The sequence below is a fragment of the Equus quagga genome, chromosome 19 (genome assembly GCF_021613505.1).
Source record: "Equus quagga isolate Etosha38 chromosome 19, UCLA_HA_Equagga_1.0, whole genome shotgun sequence".
Taxonomy (NCBI): domain Eukaryota; kingdom Metazoa; phylum Chordata; class Mammalia; order Perissodactyla; family Equidae; genus Equus; species Equus quagga.
In genome coordinates, this window is record NC_060285.1 from 41,173,551 (window position 1) to 41,190,644 (window position 17,094).

Below are 17,094 nucleotides of genomic sequence, written 5' to 3' on the forward strand. Positions count from 1 at the left end.
ATTTAATTTATGTGTGTGGGGGGGAGGGGGGAGAGGGGAGCTGTGACCATATCCAGTTGTAGGCTGACATCATCCCCATTTAGCAACCCAGAAAAAGAGATCATCTCCCACAGATATGAATACCAAATTCCAGGAAAGGACTCTGATTAACTCTATTTGGTCACATGCCCCACCTTAGATCAATATACACAAGTATATATGCAAATAGGGTTCAACATGATGAGTTTACTTCTGTGGCCAGGAATTGGTATACCGCGATGTCCCACAACCATAGTATCACATACACTCCCCAAAAGAAAGAGTGGTACTGACTGATATAAGAAAAAAGAGAGAGAGAAAGATATAGGGAGAGACATAATTGATAGGCAAATAAATACAATAGATATCCACTCCAAAAAAAAATGGACTTAGCTCTGGATTTTCAAATTTATTGGCAAAGAGTTGAACAGGCTTTTCCTCATAATATCCATCAAAATGGAAGCCAATGGCATAATGCCAAGGGCAATTCCGTGAAAGCAACTCCCTGGGGAACTAAAACAAAAGTATTTCAGGCTGCAGCTCTCTGTTGGTTCGGCTTAATCCAGGAATAAAATTGAGTGTGTCTAGAGAATGGATGGACTGCATATCCTTCAGGCAATTCTCTCTATATATTACTTTTCACAATTGAGCTTTTGATAGGTACTGGGCAGCAGAGACTTCTCGGTTATAGCCTCTGACAAGAACTTGGAGTACAAATTATTTTATAAAGCTCAACTTCATATGTTTCATTGGTCAGCCAAATGGAGAGAGTTGACATTCTCTTATGAAAGTTGAGACATCTGTCTAAAGAGAAGATTCCTCAGGACCACACAAAGGTGAGTCCACAAACAAGTAGTCATGGGTAGGGCCAAGCTTTTCTCAGAGCAACTAAACAGCTGAGCACAACACAAGACAGAGTGACAAATAGCATTCTGTGGGAGCTGGGAAGGAGCTAATGTGCTGCCATCAGAGGGTATGGAGATAGCACGTAGAAAAGAAAAATGTCATCCAGTTTTCAAGAAAGTGGCATTGGAGATGGGCATTGTAAGAGGAGAAAGATTTCAGTGGGCAGAAGGCAAGCAGAGGAGCAAGAGAGAACTTCATGGAGCACGTCTTGTGAAATATATTTGTTTAGAGTTTAGGGAATGGGTGGAGGGATAAAACAAAGGTTACATGAAAAGATGAGCCAAACTCTTGTCCAAGCACTGTGCTGTAAGGAAGCCCAGGCTAAACACTGAATGATCTGGAAAGTGACCCTGAGGGGCAAAAGGCCTTGCATGTCCCAGCTCCAGCTGAGCTCCCAGTTGAATTCAGCCACACGAATGACCCCAGATATGATCATATGAAGCAGAGCTCTGCCTGAATTCAAACCAACATTGAGAAATAATAAACTGTGGTAGTCTGAAGCCACTAAGTTTTGGCGTGGCTTGTTCTGTTAGGAATATGCTCAGGTCTAGAACTGCTTGTGCTGCTTGTGAGCGATGTCAGTATTTCTGACTCAAAACCATCCTTCACAAAGGACCTGTGAATTTTTTCTTCTTTGGGAAGGAGGAGCACAGAAGGTGTGGGTATTGAAGAAAAAAAGTAAATTCTGTGCCAGTGTTGTTAATTATGCTTTGCCTGTTTATAGTCACCTTGTGTGTATCTTCTTTTGTTTTCCCCACACTATAAAATGTTTCCCTTTATTATGATCTCAACACTGCTTTGAATTCCTGTCTGTCCTAAACACAAGGCTCTACGCCTGTCCCATTGAGACGAACACAAAGAGGGACATTTCCATGGGCGACTGGCTTGCATGGGCTTGTCTCAGGGCTCTGAAGCGCACTCCACTAGCTAGCGAATCCTCTTGCCTCTGTTCTTTAGCACAGCCCAGTTTGCAAGTGTTGATTTTGTGAATAATTGTGAAAATCTAGAATGCAATTTGAAAAGATCACAGAAAGCTTGTTGGAATAACTTGTTCCTTGATTCAACTTTCGCAGACAATGGGAGCAAAAATACCTCAACTCTTTGCTTACAAAATTCCTCTCTATGTAAACTGTCCTTCCTTCTCCTTCACCTCTAGATAATTCAATCGTCAGTAACCACTGGGTCTCTCTAATTCTCTCTCAACAGGGGGAATCAATTGTTCTTTCAACTGGTTCTCACAGCCTTTTAAATACACTTCTATGATGTGGGGCTGCATTTTATAAAATTCCTTCCCCACGTCTCTCTGGCAGTGAGGACAGGTCCAGTTATCACCCTGACTCTTCCAGTTGCAGTATCAGAGCCCAGCAAACAGCAGGCACTCGGTAATTCTTGGCAGAAATGGAATTAAATGTGAAAACTGAAAATGTTACCTGTGTAACAAAATGTAAACAAACTTAAATGGAAGAAAATATTCTTATGATTAATTTTGGCAAGACCTTTTTAGAAAGAAATTATTTGTGAACACTATAACTAATTGTAAATTAATTATAAAAGCAATCGCCAAGAATAAAAGAAAAAATCAGAACCAGCTCAAATAAAAACATAAAAATTGTGATTAATTCTAGAAAATAATTAATAATGCAGTGATAAATTGATTGCTCTTTTAGCTTTCTAATATCCTCTATTCTTTCTAGAACTTGAAATCTGGTTTACAATTTGACCCTAGAAATAATTAATGTATTCCAAGTCAGTATATTATCTAAGATGACATGGGATCCTTCTTCATCATTAATCTCAAGGCAAGGTCTGAAGTAGCAAGAGAATGGAGAAAAGGAGGGAAAAAATGACCAGCGAAGGCTTTACTCCCTTTCCTTATCTTTATGGTCACAGAAAAAAATAGAGATAAATCAGAGAATAGAAGAGAACTTTTATGAAATTCCAATTAGCATCTTCAGATAATTTAAGAGCTATTACATTCACTGAAACCAAAACAGATGGCAATAAAAAGATCAATCAGAGAAATTTCTGGGAGTAGCTCCACCAGTAACTTCAAAGCCTCGCTGGTCATAGCACCCAAATTAGCAGCCATGTTTCCAGGAACACAGTCCGCACTGGTAGTGCAGAACAGCAGGGTTAAACCGAACGGAGGAGATCTGACCTCGATGTGTCATTCGTCTTTTTAATCAACTTAATTGGAGTATAAATTATATACAATAAACTACACTTATTTTAAGTATATAATTAGAAGATTTTGACAATTTATAACTACCACAATTTGTAACCACCACCACAATCCAGATAAGAGAACATTTCCTCACCCAAAAATGTTCTCTGTGGCTCTTTGCAATCAATTCCATCTCACTCCTGGCCCTAGAAAACCACTTATCTGCCTTCCGTCCCTGTAGGTTAGTTTTGCATTTTCAAGAATTTTAAGTACAAAGAATTACACAGCATGTAATCTTCTTTGACTGGCTTCTTTGCTGCACATAATATTTTCGAGATTCTTCCATGTTGTTGTGTGTTCCTTTCTCTTCATTACTATGCAATATTCCACTGGATGGCTAGACTGGATGTTTATTCACTCACTTGTTGAGGAACCCTTGAGTTGTTTCCAATTTGGTCCTATTATGAATAAAGTTGCTACGAATTTTATGAACAAGGCCTTGTGTTGACGCATATTTTCATTTCTCTTAGGTAAATATCAATGCATGGAACTGCTAGATAATATGATAACTGCATGCGTACCTTAAACTGCAAAACTATTTTCAAAAGTGTTGTGTACCATTTGACCTTCCCTCCAGGAATGTATGAGCTACAGAGGCTCCACATCTTTGCCAACACTCGATATTGTTAAGATTATGGGGATTTTTTGGCATTCCAAGGGGTGAGTAGTGGTATACCACGGTAGTTTTAGTTTGCATTTTCCTGCTGACTAATAATGCTGAGCAACTTTGTATGTGTTTATTGGCCATTTGCATATCTTTTTTTCACCAAGTATCTGTTCAAATCTTTTGCTCATTTATTATTGGGTTGTTTGTCTCTTTATTTTTGAGTTGTGAGAATTCTTTATATATTCTGGATACAGGTACACTTTTTGTATATATGTATTGAGAATAATTTCTCCCATTCTGTGGCATGGCTTTCATTTCCTTAATGATTTCTCTCAAAGAATAAAAAAGTTTTAATTTTTATGAAGTCTAATTTATCCTTTTATTAAAATTTTATGGTGTGTGCTATCTAAAACACTACTGCCTACTTCAAGGTTACAGAGATTGTCTCCTATACTTTCTTCTACAAGTTTTATAGTTTTGGCTTTTACATTTAGGTCTATGATCCATTTCAATATAATCTTTGTGGATAGTGTGAAATACGTGCTGAAATTCATGTTATTTCATGTGGATATCCAATTATTCCAACACCCTTTGTTGAAAATATTACCATTTGATCCACTGAATTACCTTAAAATCTTCATCAAAAATCAATTAATTGTATACAGATGGTCCTCAATTTTTGATGGTTCGACTTACAATTTTTCGACTTTACGATGGTGTAAAAGCAATACTCGTTCAGTAGAAATTGTACTTTGAATTTTGAATTTTCATCTTTTATCAGGCTGGCGATATGTGGTAGTAGGATGCTCTCTCGTGACGCTGGGCAGCGGCAGCAGCCAAGCTCCCAGCCAGCCATGTGATCACGAGGGTAAACAACTGAAATACTTACACACATTCTCCACCTAGACAACCATTGTGTTTTTCACTTTCAGTACAGTATTCAATAAATTACATGAGATATTTGACACTTTTTATTATAAAATAGGCTTTGTGTTAGATGATTTTGCCCAATTGTAGGCTAATGTAAGTGTTCTGAGCACATTTAAGGTAGGCTAGGCTAACCTATGATGTTCAGTTAGGTTAGGTGTAATTAAATGCATTTTGACTTACGATATTTTCAACTTATGATGGGTTTATCAGGACATAACCCCATTATAAGTCGAGGAAAACCTATTTCTGAACTCTATATTCCATTGATGTTTATGTCTATTCTTATGCTAACATTCACTATCTTAAGTTCTGTAACTTTATAACATCTTGAAACTAGATAGCATAAGTTCTCTAACTTGATTCTTATTTTTCAAAATTGTATTAGATATTCTAGATCTTCTGCATTTCCATATAAATTTGATAATAAATTTACCAATTTCCACAAAAGAAAGGCTATAGGAATTTTGATTGGGATTGTGTTGAATCGATAGAAGAATTCAGGGAGTTTTGAAAGTGTAACAGCACTGATTCCTCCAATCCATGAACATGATCTATAACCCCATTTGTTTAGATCTTCTTTAATTTCCCTCAGCGATTTATGGTAATGTTCTATGCGCAGATACTGAATATATTTTGTTAAATTATTGTTAAGTATTTTATTTTTATGCTATGTAAACGGTATTTGTCTCTCTTAACTTGATTTTCCAGTTGTTTGCTGCTAGTATAAAAAATTCATCAGAGTTTTGTATACTGAACCTCTATTATGCCATCTGGCCAAGTTCACTTAATAGTTCTAGCTGCTTTTTCGTAGATTCATTAGGACTTTTTACATATACTATCATATCTTCTGCAAACAGAAAGTTATACTTCTTTCTTTCCAATCTATGTACCTGTTATTTGTTCTTCTTGCCTGTAGCAATTGCTAGATTCTCCAGGAAAACGTTCAACAAGAGTTGTGAAAGCACATACCTTCGCCTGTTCCCACTCCTAGAGGGAAGCATCCAGTCTTTCACTATTAAATATGACATTAGTTGCAGGTTCTTCAGGCTCCTTTTATTGGGTGGAGGAAGTTTTCCTCTATGTCTAGTTTCCCAAGAGTTTTTTTAAAAATCATTAGTGAGTGCTAAATTTTTAAAAATACTTTTACTGTACCTATGGAGACAATCTGGGTTTTTCCCTTTATTATTCTTTTAATATGGTGAATTACATTAATTGATTGTGGAATGCTATGCCAATTTTGCATGTCTGGGATAAATCTAATTTGGTCATGAGGTGTTATTCTTTTTATATATTGCTGGATTTGATTTGCTAAAATTTTGTTATGACTTTTTCTGTCTGTGTTCCCGAGAGATATTGGTCTTTAATTATCTTTTAACATCTTTCTTATCAGAGAAATTCTGGCCTCCTAAAATGAGTTGGCAGGTATTTCTTTCTCTTCTATTTTCTGGAAGCTTTCATGAGTGACTGGTACTACTTTTTTCTTAAATTTTTGGTCAAATTCACTAGTAAGTCCACCTGAGACTTGAGTTTTCTTTGTGGGAAGGCTTTTAATTATAAATTTAAATTACTTAAATGATATAATGTTATTCAGATTTTATGTCTCTTTTTGTGTCAATTTTGATTATTTGTGACTTTCACTTATTTCCGTTTTTGTTTCTCTCAATTTTGGTAATGTATTACTGTCATTTATGTCTATTTTATCTGATGCACATGTGTAAGAACTCCTCTAGGATATATCCCTAGGTGTGAAATTTAAGGATTTGTTTATCCTCTCCACTGTATCTTTATTTTCTTTTACATTAACTTCTGCTTCTATTATTTCATTTTCTTTGACTTTTGGGGAGATTTATACCATTTTTTTCTAACTATATGCCTTGCTTCTTGATTTTCCACTGACATTCTTTTCCTAAAAACAAATTTATTACTATAAATTTCCCTCTCAATACCTTTCTTGCCCATCTCTCATTTTGATCCTTAGTATTTTCACTATCATTGAGTTCCGAGTATATTTTAATCTTCATTATTATTCCTTTTGACTTAGAGTTATTTAGAAAAATATATTTTTAAATGTTCAAATGTATGAGGTCTTGCCTTTTTTATATTTTTTAATTGATTTTATAATAGATCACATTGTTGACAGAAAATATGAGCTGTATGATAACTAATCTTTCAAATTTGTTGAGGCTTGCTTTGTGGCCTAGCACAGGATCAGATTTGTTTGTCTGTCTGTCTGAATGTTCCTTATGTTCTTGAGAAGAATATGCATTCTTTAATCATGGCTCTATAAACATGGTTCTATACAGATCTCTTAGGTTAATGTTGTTAAGCATGTGATTCAAGTCTCCCATATATTCATTAAACTTTTGGTCTACACAACTGTCAATAATTGAGACATGGGTTGAAATTTTCCATTCAAACATGCATTTGTCTACTTCTCCTATAGTCATATCAATTTTACTGTGTATATTTTGAGGTTTTATAAATTTTATATTGCACTTTATATATTTTATTGAGTTCTGCAAATTTAGAGTCAGTAGGAAGTTCTTTATATATTTTATTGAGTTCTGCAAATTTAGAGTCAGTAGAACTTCCTATTTAAATAAACCTTTTAGCATAATTTTGTGATTCTCTTTAACAATATTTTTTGCCTTAAAGTCTATTTTAAATAATATGAATACAGAAACCCCAACTTTCTTTTGGGAGTATTTTCCTGGTATATCTTTTTTTTTATTCTTTTTATTCTTTTACTTTCAACCTTTCTTGGTCCTTATGTTTCAGATGTGTCTCTTAGAAACATGCAAATGGATTTTGTGTTTTTACATCTAAGAATCTCTGTCTTTTAGCTGGTAAGTTCATCCGATTTACAGAGATTGTTACCTGGACTCGTTTCTGTGGTCTGGCTTGTGCTTTTTCCTTTATGGTACTGTTGTGTGTTTACTCATTCTTCAGGCAAATTACTGATTTGCTTTCATTTTTTAAGAAAATGTAGGGTGAAATACATAACATAAATTTGCCATTTTAACCATTTTTAAGTGTACGATTCAGTGGCATTAATTATATTCACAGTGTTATGCAACCATCACCACTATCTATTTCCAAAACGTTTTTGTCACCTCAAACAGAAACTCTGTAACCATTGAACAATAATGCCCTCGTTCCTCCCTTGCTCCAGCCCCTGGTAACCTTAATCTACTTCTGGCTCTCTGGATTTGTCTATTCTTGATATTTCACATAAGTGGACTCGTACAATCTTTGTCCTTTTGTGTCTAGCTTATTTCATGTAGCATAAAGTCTTCAAGATTCATCCATGTTGTAGCATGTATCAGAATGTCATTCCTTTTTATGGCTGAATGATATTCCTTTGTTTGTATATACCACAGTTTGTTTATCCATTCATCCGTTGATGGACATGTGGGTTATTTCCACCTTCGGGTTATTCTGAGTAATGCTGCAGTGAACATAGGTATACAAATATCTGTTTGAGTCCTTGTTTCCAATTATTTTGGGTATATACCTAGGAATGGAGTTGTGGTTTGCTTTATTATTTGATTTTTTCCTTCTAATGATAGAAGATTACAGACTCTGTGTCTACTCTTTACTGGTTATCTTTAAATAATCTCTTGCATTGATAATAACTAAGAAAGTCTACCTCCTCCAAACAACACAAGGAGCTTAGAAACTTAACTCTGATATCCTCCCTCCTGGATCACATAGATTTGTTGCCCAGAATTAGGTTCTATCTTCTTTTTAATGCCACAAGGTATTTATTATCATTATTATAATTATTATTACTGATGTGCTTATATGATACAAGTTAAATAACAGCCACTAAAAGAGCATAAATAGAGTGTATAACTTAAAAAACAGGAGACTAAAAGAGTGAAATCTTGATTTTTTGATGTAGAAATATTCAGATTTTTTTAAGTTAAGCACTAATAAAAAATAGATAAATAAAAAGCAAAAATTCCCCCCCAAAATTCTTCCAGTACTATGCAGAGCAAAGACAACACCAGGCAGCAAATTTCAGCTGAAGTTTAAAATCCATGATGTAGGTTGACATTGCCATTATGTCCAACTCTGGTTTGCTCATACCTACATACTGATAGAACATATCATTTACCTCGACAATATTAATGAGTTTCTGAACTATGCCACCTCAAGTACCCTAAATTCCTTCCTCAATGCTTTATTTGGGGCCTAGTAGGCCAATAAGGCTCAAAGGTTAATTTGTTCAGCATATAAGCCTTGAGTGCCCAGTACATGGCAGCCTAGTTCCAGGCACAGGGGAAACAGCACTGAATACACAGACAAAATGAATGTCTTCAGACTTGAGCAGACATTTCTCCAAAGACATACAAATGGACAACGTGAAAAGATACTCAATATTACTAACCATTAAGGAAATGCAAATCAAAACCACAGTGAGATACCACCTCATTTATCAGGATGGCTACTATAAAAAAAATAGAAAATAACAAATGCTGTCAAGAAATGAAGAAATTAGAACCCTTGTGCATTGTTGGTGAGAATGTAAAATGATGCAGCTGCTGTGGAAAACAGTTTAGGAATTCCTTAAAAAATTAAAAATAGAATTAACATTTGATTCAGCAATTCCACTTTTAGGTACATACTCAAAAGAACTGAAATCAGAGTCTCAAAGGGATATTTGTATACCCATGTTCAGAGCAGCATTATTCACAATAGCTAAACTGTGGGAGCAACTCAAGTGTCTGTAGACAGATGACTGGATACACAAAATGTGATATATACAAAACAGAATATTATTTAGCCTTAAAAAGGAAGGAAATTCCAACAAATGCTACAACATGATGAACCTTGAGGGCGTTATGTTAAGTGAGATAAGCCAGTCACAAAAAAGACAAATACTCTATGATTCCCCTTCTATGAGGTACTTAGAGTAGTCAAAATCATAGAGACAGAAAGTAGAATATTGGTTGCCCGGGCCTGGGGAGAGAGGAGAAAGGGGGAATTATCGTTTCACGGGTATAGAGTTTCAGTTTCGCAAGTTGAAAGAGTTCTGGAGATGGATGGGGTGATGGTTGTGCGACAATAGGCACATTCTCAATACCACTGAACTGAATGGTCTACTTAAACATGGTCAAGATAGCAAACTGTATGTTACGTGTATTGTACCACAGTAAAAAAAATTTAAAAAAATAATGCCTTCAAAGAGTTTACATACTGTGAGAAAGAAATAAAATGAATAAATAAAACATATGATATGCCAAATAGTGGAAGCGCTCTAGAGAAAAACAAACCAAGGGAGGATGAGAGGGAAGGCTGGGGGTGGCTGCAGTGGTCGGGGGAGGCTGCACCGACGAGGCGAGGTCTGAGCAAACACCTTGTGTCACAGAGGGCTGGCTGTCCACAAACACTCATGCTCCCTTCTTAGAGCAGAACTCTTGCTCAGAGGCGGCCTCTGAGCCAGGACTACGTTTCCCAGCCCCTCTTTCCTGTAGACATAGCCGCCTAACTCACTCTCACCAGCGGAATTTGAGTAAACACGCTTTCTCTTATTTGTAAGCCAGGGTTGTTATGAATCTGATACAGGTCCTCCACTGTCTCTTTCCCTTTCTGCCAACTGAAGCAGAAGACTGAGGCTTTAGAACACTGCTAAGACAAATATAATGTGAGAGTTATATGTTATTTTAAATTTTCTAGTAGCCACATTAATAAAAGTAAAAAGAAATGGCTAAAATTCATTTTAATAACGCATTTTTGAACCCAATATTTCCAAAAATTATTTCAACATGTATTCATATAAAAAATACTAATTAGATGGTGCCGGCCTGGTGGCACAGCAGTTAACTACGCACATTCCGCTTCAGTGGCCCGGGGTTCGCCAGTTTGGATCCCGGGTGTGGACATGGCACCACTTGGCACACCATGCTGTGGTAGGCATCCCACATATAAAGTAGAGGAAGATGGGCACAGATGTTAGCTCAGGGCCAGTCTTCCTCAGCAAAAAGAGGAGGATTGGCGGCAGATGTTAGCTCAGGGCTAACCTTCCTCAAAAAAAAAAAGAAAAGAAAAAATATTAATTAGATACTTTATATTCTGCTTTCCAAACTCCAGTATGTATTTTCCACTTACAGCATGTTTCTACTAGCTCTTTCTGAGTACTCAGTAGCCACATGTGGCACCACCTCAGACAGCACAGGTCTAGAGTATAGCAGACCGAAAAGAAGAAAGAAGGTGGGCCCTTGAATCTCCATATGGAGGACAGCTACCCATCAGCCAGGAACACACACATTTTATTACATGAGAGAAAAATAAATTTCTTTTGTGTTAATCTTCCAAAGTTTTGAGGTCTATTTCTTACAGAAACTAATTCCTTGAAGTGGTGTAATAAAAACAAAAACCAAAAATACAGAGCATTGGCTTAGCAATCAGGTAACAGGCAGCACAAGACAGACACTAGAAGCTGGAAATCAGAGCCCCATGTAGTGTAGCAGTGAAACTATCACCCGTGCACTCTTGCAAGACAGAACAAGCACCTAGTGATCCTGCTGCACGAAAGGAGTGTGGAAGATCCAGAACGCCAGCAGACGCTGTGTTAGTCTCCTAGGGCTGCCACAACTAAACAGCACAGACAGGGGGGATTACACAACAGAAATGTATTTTCCCACAGTTTTGATGGCTGCAAGTCCAGGATTAAGGTATCTGCAGGGTTGGTGTCTGGCGAGACCTGTCTCCTTGGCTTTCAGATGGCCATCTTCTTGCTGTGTCCTCATACGACCTTTTCTCTGTGCACACGTACTCCCGGTGTCTCTTCCTCTTCTTATAAGGACTCCAACCCTATTGGATTAAGGGCCCACTGTTCTTACCTTGTTTAACCTTAATTACCTCCTTAAAAGCCCTATCTCCAAATATAGTTAGATTGTGGGCTACGGCTTCCACATATGAATCTAGGGGGACATAATTCAGTCCATGAAGATGCTGAATGCTCCTCTCTGCACTGAACAAAGATTACAAGAAAGAAACATGCTCAGAAAAGAACTGGCTGGTTTGCAAGCAGAAATGAAACAGAAGAAAGAGAATCCAGAAATCAAGGTGGGTGTGGGGCCTTGCAGGTTTGGAAAGCTAGCTGCTTCTAGCCACCAAGCAGTAGGAGAGGAGAGCTGAAATGCTTTGGGTAAAAGCACCCATTAAGTTGTTTAGGTTAAGCAGATATTTGCAGGGCAGAAACACAGATCGTGGGAACTTATTTTCTTCCCACCAGCCTGTTGCTTCAAGGCGCGTTAAGTTAGAGAGACAAGTATAGGGACAAGGAGAGAAAGAAATAGAGCAGGCCTAAGAATCATTTCTAAGAAAGAACTTTGGATATGGTGACTGGCACATCAAACTGACTAGAAATCAAGGAATAATGTTTCCAAAGAAATCAAGGGAACACTTTCTGAAGATTAGTGATCTGGGCCTTAAAAAGCCCATGACTGTAAAATACCTTCCCAGGGACCTCAAATATCCACCAGCAGAAAGCAGGCTGTGAACACTGAGCATGCTCCAAAAAGGTCATATTCCTTAATGCCGATCTCAGGTATCGCCAGAAAGGGTAGTGGACAGGAAAGAACATCCCAGGGGGCAGAGCCAAGGACCAGAGAGAACAGCGAACAGGCAATCTCTGCCCATCGAGCAGGACCACAGTCTAATGAAGGAATCGCCTCCACCTCCGGCGCTGGGAGCCTTTATAATGCCTGCCCAGTCGGATTCCTCACTGTTATGGACCAGTTTCTGTGATGGATCTTCCAGTCTGCCCCTTTCCAAACAGGAGTTTCTATTGTGGTTATCCTGTTCCTGGCCTGTATTTTTTATATGAGGTTTAGTAGGGGGAAGTGGGCAAAGAATTTGTCTTTGAATTCTTCGGTCTCCAAACCAAAGGACCACATTCCCCAGATGCCTGGACTCGGTCGTGGAGGAGGCGCCCGCGTGGGACTTTAGGTTGTCTCCTTCCGGGAGGAGGCCACAGAGATATTCGGTGGGCAGATGGCATTCTGTGGCAGAAATGGCTAGCTGCCCCTGAGCTCTTACGCCCACAGTGTTAGGTTCTTGCTGGGATGTGCTACAGAGCCAGCGATTAGGATCACAGCTCCTCTTGAGTCCAGCGTGGTCATGTGACTAGTTGTTCTCTCAACAGAATGTGCGCAGAAGTAATGTGTGCCATGGCCACTGTCTGTTTCCCCTTCCGCTAGCTAGAAACAGAGCACTCCAGGACCTGCCCAAAGAGACTGCAGAGCCAGCAACGAAGGGGCCTGGGTCCCCGAGTTGCCACACATAGGTAAGTCACCTGCGATCCAGGAGCACCATTATCGGACTGCTATATAAGTGAGAGGTAAACTTGTTTTGTTAAAGCACTGAAAATTTAAGGTTTCTCTGCTATAGAAGCTAACATTACCCTAGTTAATATGCTCCTGAAAGAAGTGGAGGACAGAGCTCTGCAGCTCTCTGGATGAAAAGCATTCCAGGCAGAAGGAACAGTAAATGCGTGGCCCTCGGGCAGGAGACTAACAAGTGTGTCCAAGGATTAGCAAGAAGCCTAGCATGGCTGAAGCAAAGCAAACGAGAGGAAAAGCTGAAGGTGCTAAGATCAGAGCTATAAAGGGAGGCCAGATCCTTACAACCTGGAAGGCCATTATAAGAACTTCGGCTTTTACTCTGAACGAGTGGGGAGCCACTGGAGTGTTTGGAAAAGGAGGACGTGATCTGACATTTTAATTTGGATCACTGTAGCTAGCGCTTAGGAACAAATTACAGAAGGACAACAAACAGAGAGACCAGTTGATTAAAACAATCCAGAGGAAAGATGAAGGTGGCTTGGAATCAGGAGGTTGTGGTGGAGGTGGAAGCAGTGTCTGGATTCTGCACAGATCTTTAAGACAGTGCCAAAGGCTCCTCGTCTGGAACTCAGGCATAAGTGACATTTATGCCTGTGGCTGGTTCAAATCAGAGAACTATATGGACCAAGAGCAGAAATTGGCTCCCAGCAGCTCATAAAGCGCTTGGTGTCCTCTGCAGCAAAAAGGGCTCTGCCAGTGCATAACAGTATTATTATCTCATTATAGGTATTAATAATTAATGTATAAAAAGTAAATGAAACTAACCAAAGGTCTTATGAATCTTTCTGAGTTACCTAGCCCATAAAAACTTTTCATTGAGATTTAATGCTATTAAAATATATTCATCTTCAGTGCCATCTTACATAATAACCATGAGCTTGCCATTGGCCTGAGAGAGAAGATTGCTTTGCATTCTTTCAAATAGCCAACTGTGATTGTTCTAAAACAAACAAACATATAAATTAGGCCACCACTTTAAATAGGAAAACCATCAAGATGTCAGTTTTATAGCCATGAAATTCAGGGGCACTCGTCTCCCACACTGGACAGATTTTCCTTCTCTTACTTGCTGGTTGCATGTTTAACAAGAGAATCATTAGACAACGGTGAAAGCAAAATTATCTTTTATTATTGTGCAAATTTTAATTCATCTCTTGCTTTTACTTTTTTAATTTTAGTCCTATGTGGTCTCCCCCACGGGCAATGCTGTCTGCTTTCCTCTCTTTATAATATGTTCTCAGTTAGGCCTTAGGTGAGTCTGTAATTTTTTACTCCTTTAGAAGAGTCACTGGAAAAAAGCTAAATTGTTTAGATTACTGTACTGTTCTTCAGCTAGTAGCTTTGCTTGGTTTATGCTGACACTGACTAAGGTGGAATCTTTCTCAAATTTTTAATTATTAAAAAAAATCACAAGCTTATAAAAACTTTAGGAAAAGAATAAACACAAATTACCCTAAGTGGACACTTTAGTACCGTGTCACTGTAATTGCAAACATCAATAAAATATTTAACAACCATGAGAAAAGTAAAGAAATCAGTAAAGTGGAAAAACAAATTTCCAGAGTAAATTTCAGCAAGGTTAAGAAAATAGTAGAAGTGGCCACATGGGAACATAATTAAACAATAAGAAATCTAGTAAAACTGGAAGTTGAAAACAGAAACAAATCCTCCTTGAGTCAAAAGGATAGGCAGAACTTAACTTCAGCAGCTAAAAGAAGTTGAATAACTGAAATGAGGAATTAGAGAAACACACACAAAGGATATTAGACCAGATTACTAAATAAGTGTATGCCTAGGAGGGGAGAAATAAATGTGACAAAATATCAGATATTATTTGCAAACAAACAAAACAAAAAATACATATAAGGAATAGGGAAGTATTCTTACTTTACTCAAACTACATAAAGTATAAGATAAAATAAAGGAAACTATGCTCTTATGGATAAGGACCAACAAATTTTACAAATAACATTCAAACAAAAATCAGTTGCATCTCTATACACTAACAATGAAGTTAATTCATTTCTCTCAGCAGAAAGAGAAATTAAGAATACAATCCCATTTACAATTGCAACAAAAACAATAAAATACCTAGGAATAAACTTAACCAAAGAGGTGAAAGATCTGTACACTGAAAACTATAAAACATTGTTGAAAGAAATCAAAGAAGACACCAAGAAATGGAAAAACATTCCGTGCTCTTGGATTGGAAGAATTAACACAGTTAAAATGTCCATACTTCCTAAAGCAATCTATAGATTCAACGCAATCCCTATCAAAGTTCCAACAACACTTTTCACAGAAATCGAACAAAAAATCCTAAAATTTATATGGAACAACAAAAGATCCTGAATAGCCAAACAAATCTTGAGGAAAGAGAACAAAGCTACAGATATCACACTCCCTGATTTCAAATTATACTACAAAGCCATAGTAACCAAAACAGCATGTTACTGGCACAAAAATAGACACACAGATCAATGAAATAGAGTCAAAAGCCCAGAAATAAACCCACACGTTTATGGACAGCTAATATTCTACAAGGGAGCCAAGAGCATGCGATGGAGAAAGGAGAGTCTCTTCAATAAACAGTGTTGGGAAAACTGGACAGCCACATGCAAAAGAATGAAAATAGACCATTATCTTACACCATGCACAAAAATCAACTCAAAATGGATTAAAGACTTGAATGTAAGACCTGAAACCATTAAACTTCTAGAAGAAAACATAGGCAGCACACATTTTGCCATCGGTCTTAGCAGCATATTTTCAAGTACCATGTCTGGCTGGGCAAGGGAAATAATAGAAAAAATAAACAAATGAGACTACATCAAACTAAAAAGCTGCGCAGCAAAGGAAATCATGAACAAAACGAATAGACAACCTAACAATTGGGAGAAGATATTTGCAAACTATATATCAGATAAGGGGTTAATTTCCAAAATGTACAAAGAACTCATACAGCTCAACAACCCAATTAAAAAATGGGCAAAAGATCTGAACAGAGATTTCTCCAAAGAAGATATACAGATGACCAACAGATACATGAAAACATGTTCAACATCATTAACTATCACAGAAGTGCAAATCAAAACTACAATGAGATATCACCTCACCTCAGTCAGAATGGCTACAATTAACAAGACAGGAAACAACAAGTGTTGGAGAGGATGTGGGGAAAAGGGAACCCTCGTACACTGCTGGTGGGAGTGTAAACTCGTGTGGCCACTATGGAAAGCAGTATGGAGTATCCTCAGAAAATTAAGAACAGATCTACCATATGATCCAGCTATCCCACTGCTGGGCATTTATCCAAAGAACTTGAAAACACAAAAGCATAAAGATACTTGCACCCCTATGTTCATTGCGGCATTATACACAATAGCCAAGACTTGGAAGCAACCTAGGTGCCCATCAAGGGACGAAAGGATAAAGAGGTCATATATATACAGAATGGAATACTACTCAGCCACAAGAAATGATGAAATCCGGCCATTTGTCACACACGGATAGACCTTGAGAGTATTATACTGAGTGAAATAAGTCAGAGGGAGAAAGTCAAATACCATGTGATCTCACTCATAAGTAGAAGATAAAAACAACGACAAACAAACACATAGCAACAGAGATTGGACTGGTGGTTACCAGAGGAGAAGGGGGGGAGGAGGGGGAAAGGGGTGATTAGGCTCATGTGTCGTGGTGGATTATAATTAGCCTTTGGGTGGTGAACATGATGTAATCTACACAGAATTCGAAATATATTATGATATACATCTGAAAGTTATATAATGTTACAATCCAATGTTACTGCTATAAAAATAAAAATTAAAAATATATTCAACAGAACAAACAATTTTTTGGCACTCCTTTGGCCAAAATCTAATCACTTTTGAGGGTATTTTTATATTTTATAACAGATAACATCTGGAGAAGAGAGAAAGTAAGTATGTCATTAAAATGTAGACCAAATGAATACGTCCTAATTTGTAGGGTCCTGGAAGCCCCAGTGCTAGATGGCACGGTTCTTTATACATGTGTGCAGCTGAATATGAGAA